Raw genomic sequence first — 9,580 nt, 5'->3', positions numbered from 1 at the left:
TACTGCAATGTAGAAATAAGTAAAAGCCCCTATTTCAAAATGTACTTGAGTAAAAGTACAAAAGTATTTGTATCAAAATGTACTTAAAGTAGCAAAAGTACAAAGTGCTCATTATGCAGAATGTCCTGTTTCAAGTTTTAAAATGTATACAAATATTGTCTGAAAATAATAATGTCCTCACAAGTATGGTAATACAGACGGATGTGTGCCTGTGCGCGTTTTGTGTGTGTGTGTGTGTGTGTGTGTGTGTGTGTGTGTGTGTGTGTGTGTGTGTGTGTGTGTGTGTGTGTGTGTGTGTGTGTGTGTGTGTGTGTGTGTGTGTGTGTGTGTGTGTGTGTGTGTGTGTGTGCGTGCACACAGTGTTTCCTCTCCACACTACAGAGACAAGGAGAGGAAATCCCGTTCAAAAAGCTTCCGAAGCCAAAATAGCCGATTGTAGATCTACAAGATCACAGAGCGTCCTGACCTGTAGATAGATCTACAGGATCACAGAGTGTGACCTGGTAGGTCTTATGGATGTTCTTGTAAACGTTGGAGGGTTATTTATTAAACAACAATAAATACATATTATTAATTATTATGTATATTAATGAATTATTAATTATATTAATGAATTATTATAACAATACATTATTTATTGAACATATTCACTTATAATGAACATATAGAGGCTGGATGAAGGAGGGGCTTAACTGTATGTTCTGTAATAATCTACATATGTAAAGTAACTACAAACTATAGAAACTTAATACAAATAATTACAGTAAAACGTACAATATTTGCCTCTGAGACGTAGAGGAGTTTCATTGATTGGTTGAATACTTTATGAGAAGTTTGCAGAAAAAAAAGCACATGAACGTACAGTTCAATACAAGGTCTGCTGATAGGACTTAGAAAAACAAACAAGAAAGCCATTGGCTTGTTTCCACATTCACACAGCGGACATATTGCTATTAATGAAATACCACCCCGGTTTCCATGGCAACGGGTGGCATTTTCAATGTTAAATTCCAAAATGGCCGCCGTGTGACTATGGTCTATAGCATTGGTTCTCAAAGTGGGGTCCGGGGACCCCCAGGGGTCCCTGAGGGAGTTCCAGGGGGTCCCCAGCTACATGACAGATTAGGCACCAAATGGAACCCTTATGGGTCTGTAACTGTGAGAGTGTACAAATGGAACCAAATGGACCCTAACGGGTCCATTTGGTTCCATTTGTACACTCTCACAGTTAAATTAACATAGATTGTACAATATGAATTGCGATCCAAGAGATAGAAATGCCATTAAATGAGGGTCCGTAGCCCTAATGCATGTCAAACTGGGGGTCCTTGAAATGAAAATGGTTGAGAATCACTGCTAGAGCCGTAAGAATTTTCTCTTATGGGGGTCCCTGGCATATCTTTACAAATGGGGGTCCGCGGGCTAACAAGTGTCAATTTGGGGGTCCTTGACATGAAAAAGTTTGAGAACCACTGGTCTATAGGGGTCCTTTGTGCTCAATTCATAGAGACATTAGATGACAGACAGATATACATTACTATGCAGAACATAAATGACTATACCTGGACCAGTGGTTCTGATGCCATGCTGCCGTGTAGTAAATGGAGACTTTAGGGGTCCTTGAAATAAATAAAAAGTCAATTAATAATGAATACTTAGTAAAATAATAAAGTGAATAGTAGAAACAGTGGTGCCACATCAACTGAAGCTAAATACATTACATTACATTACAGTCATTTAGCAGTCGCTTTTATCCAAAGAGACTTACAATACACCGGCTTCGAATGCTATCAATGCATTGAATGGGAGATTATCACGTTTTATCAGACCATTGAATGGGGCGAGTAGGTGAGGAGTAGGCGATACACGGACCTACCCGCGATTTGTCAGACCATTCATTGGGCGTAATCAGGAGCTACTGACCTACTTTGGAAGCGGAGCAGTCCCCACAACAATATTTACGATTCTGTGCCTATCGGTACATAACTCCAACGGCACTGAGTAGGCACAGGCGAGCGTCGCACCGCTCAGGACGGCAACTCGGTCGCTTTAGCTCCCTCGGTGGTCCTTCGCGGGGCTCCAGCTCGCCTGAGACTGCGCGCCTCCGTCATGGTCCGAAACCAAAACCGAAACTGAACTATTTACAGTAAGTCATCTCCGTTGGTAGGTCAGTATGTCTTGATAACACCCAATGAAGGGTCTGATAAATGGCGGGTAGGTCAGTATGTCGCCTACTTCGCCCATTCAATGGTCTAATAAAAGGTGATAATGTCCCATTCAATGCATTGATAGCATCCGAATCAGGTGCACAATAAGTGTATTCAACATAGGTAGGCAAGAAAACTACTAATCACCAGAAGCATTTAAGTGCATTCTCTTCTAAAACAAGCGACTAAGAGTACACCTAGCGCTAAGGTAAAAGTAGTGACATATACTACTGTCTTAAACAGATGAGACAAATAGGAGAATCAAATGAGCAAGAGATACAACAAATAAGTGTCTCAAATAAACAAGATCCAATAAAACAATAGCTTGTACAACTAATTGACAACAAGTAGGCAATACAACATAATGTTTAGTGTAAATGACATGCTGTATCATCATGTGATGATACAGCATTCTTAAGTAAAGGAGTTGAGTACCTTTTCCACCACTGCCTGGACCCCATCACCATCCACAGGGAGCTGGGGGGGGGGGGGGGGGGGGGGGGGGGCTTGTGGACAACTACAAGGTCCAGGATGCACCTGTACAACACACTGGATGCTTCTTACAAAGCAACAGGAAGAAGAAGTGGGAGAAAACAGGAGAAAGTGAGACAGACCTAAAGATATGATACAGTGTAATGTCTATAGTGTCATATGAAATGTACACATTATTAATACAGTACGTGTGTGTGTGTGTGTGTGTGTGTGTGTGTGTGTGTGTGTGTGTGTGTGTGTGTGTGTGTGTGTGTGTGTGTGTGTGTGTGTGTGTGTGTGTAGTAAAAACATAGCTAGACTTTACAGGAGGAAGAAAACACTTGTCAGCAACACATTCCAGGTTATCTTATCTGATCCAGCAGCTACACACACACACACACACACACACACACACACACACACACACACACACACACACACACACACAGAGCAGCACAGTTCTCTCTCTGACTGTGACCTGGGAAAACCGGTTACACAGCTCAGAAGAGCGGCCTTTACACTGTGTGTGTGTGTGTGTGTGTGTGTGTGTGTGTGTGTGTGTGTGTGTGTGTGTGTGTGTGTGTGTGTGTGTGTGTGTGTGTGTCCGCCCCAGAGAGAGACACACCATAGATCAAAGACCTTTTAGTGCTGCCTGGGGCAACACATACCTCTCTCTCACACACACACACACACACACACACACACACACACACACACACACACACACACACACACACACACACACACACACACACACACACACACACACACACACACACACACACACACACACACAGCAAACCTTTGTTTAACCTGCAAACCTTTTATTATTATTATTATTATTATTATTATTAATGTCTAGAAGCTCACAACAAAGTTGATTATTGACAACACGTCACAACGCATCACAACCACGCAATGCTTTGTGAGCTTGTAGATCTGCTGTTTTAGAATTAAATAGGGCTTAATAAGTGATTAATTCAAAATGCAGTTTTGTACATTCCTCATGGCTCCTTGTTCCACATGGACCCTTACGGGCGTGTAACTCCTCAGTTACACTCTAAGTAAAAGTATCCATACTGCAATAGAAACACTCTTCTGTATTGAAGATTCAAGATGTTGCTGTGCTATGACGCGCAATTTGAATACTAATGAAGTACTCAATTCACTGACCCAGTGGCGTGCACAGACATTTTGAGGGGCAGGTGCTCAAGTAAATTATACTTTTGTTTTGTTTACTTAGTCTGCTCTTTTTTCCCCTCTACACACCTATACCTCTTTGCCAAAAATAGCCGATCTACAACGCGAGGCGTTGTGGGCTTGTAGATCTGCTATTTTTGGCTAAAGTTCTCCTCAGAAAAGGGATGCTAGGTTTCGAGTGGTTATGGTAAAAAGAAAAATCCTATCACATAAAGATTTGGCGGAACCCCTGTAGTAACTCTGAGGACCCCCTGTTGAAGACCCCTGCTGTAAACTGAAGAAAAAAAACTGTTTTTTCTTTTTTCTTTTTTTTTTCCAAAAGGGCACTTCTGGTCCAGAGGGCAAAGGGCAGGTGCTCTAGCACCACCTAGAGTCTATCTGTGCACGTCCCTGCACTTACCTACGTTCAATGAAGTGAATGGCAGGTCGTTGAAACGTGTGGATTCCTTCGCCAGTAGCCATTAATTAACACCTCAAGAACAATAATACACATAAGCCTTCAACTCAGAGTCAGACTAGTCAGACGGACCACATTCTTGCTGCTTGTATTGCTGCGCCCCCCCCAGCCCAGCCACCCCTGAGTGCATCGTATCAGATGCGTATCAACGTATCAGATACTCCGTTTCGAACTGTTTTTGGATGTATACGGTGGCGACGGAAAAAATGTGCAGGCCATACTGCGTATACAGCGTACCACGGTAGAACACACACACTGAGAGTGATAACACACTGACCACAGAGAGGGTCAGTGTGATAACACACTGACCACTCCCTGACTCCACACGTTAAAATACATATTTTCATTGTTTTCAACGGAAAGAAATGTTAATGAGAGAATGGGGTCAGGAGGTCAACTAGTAAAGTGTCAATCAAGGGGAAACTCCCTCCCTACCACCGTCTGCTTTATGTGGAGTACCACATACACACATACACACACACACACACACACACACACGCACACGCGCACACGCGCACGCACACGTGCACGCGCACGCACACGTGCACGCGCACGCACACGCACACGCACACGCACGCAGGCATTGTATAAATGAATTGGTAATGTTATACTGTTATGATTAGTACGATATTGTCGTATAAAAGTTTTAAAAGAACAATCATAGCAGAACAAGCTCACATAAATGTTGTTGATAGTAGATCAGCTTGTTTAGTTTTAGATTGAACATATTAAAGCTATAATGATAGGACCCCCCCCCCCCCCCCGAGTTACAAATGTTACAAAACATATATATATGTATATATATATTCAAAGATTTTCACACATTTTCAAAAATAGCAGATCTACAAGCTCAGAGATGATATGTTTGAATAGCTAAAGTATAAAATATGGATAAAGGAGTTAAAATGATTGTGACGCTCTTTAAACACATTTTTGCTAGGGACCCCCTGGTACCCCCAAAGGACCTCCTGGTACCCCCTGGTACCCCCTTTGGACCACTTTGAGAACCAGTGTTAGTTTGTATGGGTTATTTATCACTTATCAGCATCAAAGTGTTAATTCATACCAAAGTCCTGTGTTTACAATCCATTATTAAAGGTGAATCTTTATGGTTTTGGTTCTCAAAGTGGGGTCCGGGGACCCCCAGGGGTCCTTGAGGGAGTTCCAGGGGGTCCCCAGCTAAATGATAGATTAGGCACCAAATGGACCCTTATGGGTCTGTAACTCTGAGAGTGTACAAATGGAACCAAATGGACCCTGACGGGTCCATTTGGTTCCATTTGTACACTCTCAGAGTTAAATTAACATTGATTTTACAATATAAATTTCGATCCAAGTGATAGAAATGCCATTAAATGGGGGTCCGTAGCCCTAATGCATGTCAAACTGGGGGTCCTTGAAATTAAAATGGTTGAGAATCACTGCTAGAGAGCCGTAAAAAAAATCTTCTCTTATGGGGGTCCCTGGCATATCTTTACAAATGGGGGTCCGCGGGCTAATAAGTGTCAATTTGGGGGTCCTTGACATGACAAAGTTTGAGAACCACTGCTGTATGAGATACAGAAGTAAAGCCTGTGGATCCTCTGGAAACACCTGAGATATCCCTCTGTCTATAAGGCCTAGAGGAAAGGACAAGTGTGTGTGTGTGTGTGTGTGTGTGTGTGTGTGTGTGTGTGTGTGTGTGTGTGTGTGTGTGTGTGTGTGTGTGTGTGTGTGTGTGTGTGTGTGTGTGTGTGTGTGTGTGTGTGTGTGTGTGTGTGTGTGTGTGTGTGTGTGTGTGTGTGTGTGTGTGTGTGTGTGTGTGTGTGTGTGTGTGTGTGTGTGCGCCTGTAGCGACCTGCCCCAGAGCACCACCTCCTCACTCTGAGGGTGTGGGCCCGGGCGTGTGTGTAAGTGTGTGTGTGTGTGTGTGTGTGCGTGTGCGTGTGTGTGTTAGATAAATAAAGGTGGGTCACATAACATTCAGTCAGGAAATGAATCACATTGTGACTGAGAGACATGATGTCCTGCTTCATCATCATCATCATCATCATCATCGTAAAGTAACTGCAACTTAAGTACAATTTTGAGGTATTTTTTTACTTTACTGGAGTATTTCCAATTTTCAATACTTTTACTTCTACTCGTCTACATCTCAGAGGCAAATATTATACTTTTACTCCACTACAATTATTTGAAAACTTTAGTTACTAGTTACTTTGTAGATTTGGATTATTATTACAAAACAGACATTAACCACTTCGGCCCTTTATACAGGACTTGGGCTATTTTCAATATCTTCTATATTCAAAATATATATATATATATTTGTTTAAAGGTGTGAAATGGGACATTCACATACATTGATACAAAGGGCTGGACAGAAGCCAGAGGTTACGCAATTTATGTAATGACAAATTGAGTTGGAGATGAGTTTCACGTTATGGTTGAACATACTAACATTATGAATTTCAGACAGAAATACCTGGCAAAGTATGATAGAAGTCGCCCATCTTTGCTGAAATACATTTTATTACTGTAATCTGATAAGACAAAAGTGATTTATACATTGGGTGCTTTTCTTAAAAAACGTTCTTCCTCTGTTCAAATAATGCTTGCCATGCCTTCTGCTACGTCTGTATGAATACTGTTATGTATTGTATGATTTATGATACATGTGCTCCATACCAGAGTGGTTCTCAAACTTTTTCATGTCAAGGACCCCCAAATTGACACTTATTAGCCCACGGACCTCCATTTCAAAAGATATGCCAGGGACCCCCATAAGAGAAGATCTTTCCGGCTCTAGCAGTGATTCTCAACCATTTTAATTTCAAGGACCCCCAGTTTGACATGCATTAGGGCTACGGACCCCCATTTAACGGTATTTCTATCTCTGGGACCCCAATATTGTAAAATCTATGTTAATGTAACTCTGAGAGTGTACAAAATGTGTACACTCTCAGAGTTACAGACCCATAAGGGTCCATTTGGTTCCATTTGTACACTCTCAGAGTTACAGACCCATAAGGGTTCATTTGGTTCCTATAAATCATTTAGCTGGGGACCCCCTGGTATCCCCTCAAGTACCCCTGGGGGTCCCCGGATCCCACTTTGACAACCAATGCTCCATACCATGTGAACATGTTCATATCATTGTATCATCGTTCCAACATGAACACCCTGACTCTACTGACCCTTAACCTGCTCCCTTCTCCTCTTACCTAGCACCTCCTCCTCCTACTTTCTCTGTTCTCCTCCCTACAAGCTCCCTGTGTGTGTGTGTGTGTGTGTGTGAGAGTGAGTGAGTGCGTGCAGGACAAAAGTTGTGTAAACACTTCACTGTATTATTCTCCATTCCACAAGGACACACACACACACACAGTACTGTGTCTATTTTAAGCAGGCCTTTACAGTAGGTTTAATATCATTATAGGCCAACATTTACACACTGTCTGTCTGTCTGCCTGCCTGCCTGTCTGTCTGTCTCACTATGGCTCTGCAGGAGTCTATGAATGTTTTACAAGCAGAGTGGATGATTCTCATAGTCCGGTCTAACTAGGTGTGTGTGTGTGTGTGTGTGTGTGTGTGTGTGTGTGTGTGATATATGACACCTCCATGCTACTGTACTGTTCAGCTCCACAGGAATCCATGGTGATCCAAGGTCTGCCAAGGTTACACTTCATACCTGTAGAGACACGTCCACACACACACACACACACACACACACACACACACACAGAGAGAGAGAGAGAGAAAGGAAGTGCAGACACGCCCTCCCAAAAGGCTGGAATCCTATTTTCTCCGTCTCACACAATGTATGTAGCACTGTGCTCCATGCCAACTGTACACACACACACACACACACACACACACACACACACACACACACAGGAGTCCCCTTCTCTCCAGCTCTTTAATAAACATAAAACTCAAATCTTTGCTTCTGGGGGATTCTACTTAATGTCTTCTAAATCCTAACAGTTTTGTTTTTTTAAACGTATGTTGCTATAATCTGTGGTTCTCAAACTTTTTTCATGTCAAGGACCCCCAAAATTATATGTATTTGGCCGTGGACCCCCATCTCAAAATATGTTGTTCCAGGGACCCCCCAGAAGCAAAGATTTGAGTAAAAGTAATTCACCTCAGAAAATAATATATATTCAAAGATTTGCACACATTTTCACAATAAAAAAAAAAAAAGCAGATCTACAAGTTCTGTGCCGCGCTATGAGCTTGTAGATCTGCTATTTTTGAATAGCCAAATAAATCTAAAATGACACGGAGGCTTTGCTGGTCTTTAATACTCATTCCTAACATTACTTAGCTTAGCTCTGTCTTCATCAGATTGGTGGATGGATCATCACTGCCACCTACTGACATAAATGTGTAACAACTCCACAGTTAGGCCTGTGTGGCTGATCATATATTCTGACTTTACTTTAGATGAGTAAGTGGTACAAATACTCATTACTACCTATTACTTAGTGGTGGTACAAATACTCATTCCTACAATTGAGTACAAAGGACCCCAATGGAAACAAGCCATAGTGCTTTGTTAGGTTTAATCCTCTTAACAGACCTTGTATTGAACTGTACTTTCTGTGCTGTTTTTATGCAAACTGCTAATAAAGTATTCAATCAATCAATCAATCAATCAATCAAACTTGGTGCATTGGTTCTATATCAGTGATTCTTTTTTTTTCATTTCAAGGACCCCCTCAAGGACTCAAAAAAAGATTTGAGTTACAAATGTTCGCTTTTAAAAATATATATATATTCAAAGATTTGCACAAACTTTCACGTTTTTTCAAAAATAGCAGATCTACAAGCTCATAGCGCGGCACTCGGTGCCGCGCTATGAGCTTGTAGATCTGCTATTTTTGAAAAGCCCAAAGTATAAAAAGGTTAAGTACCCAAAGTGGCTTTAAATGTCTACAGTAGCACAACATTATCATGGGGCTAAATAAACAAGCATGTTGTTCAAAATATATATATATTTTTTTGAGTGAGTGTCTGACCCGCTCACCCACAGCCCGCATAATTGCCTCTGAAATCCTGACTCGACCACCCGCGGCGCGGGTTGACCCGCGGGACCCGTGGGTTACGGGCCGGCCCGCTCATCACTACCAGACAGGATGTTCAGAGAACATAGTGTGAACATATGTTATTAGAATAAACCTGAGCAAATGGTACAACTCTTATTGTTTATTGTGTACTTATTTATAATGACATATTTATGACATATTTATAATGACATGTCCAG

This window comes from Gymnoscopelus microlampas, assembly GCF_963454915.1.
Source record: "Gymnoscopelus microlampas genome assembly, chromosome: 5".
Taxonomy (NCBI): domain Eukaryota; kingdom Metazoa; phylum Chordata; class Actinopteri; order Myctophiformes; family Myctophidae; genus Gymnoscopelus; species Gymnoscopelus microlampas.
This window is presented reverse-complemented; position numbering follows the sequence as displayed.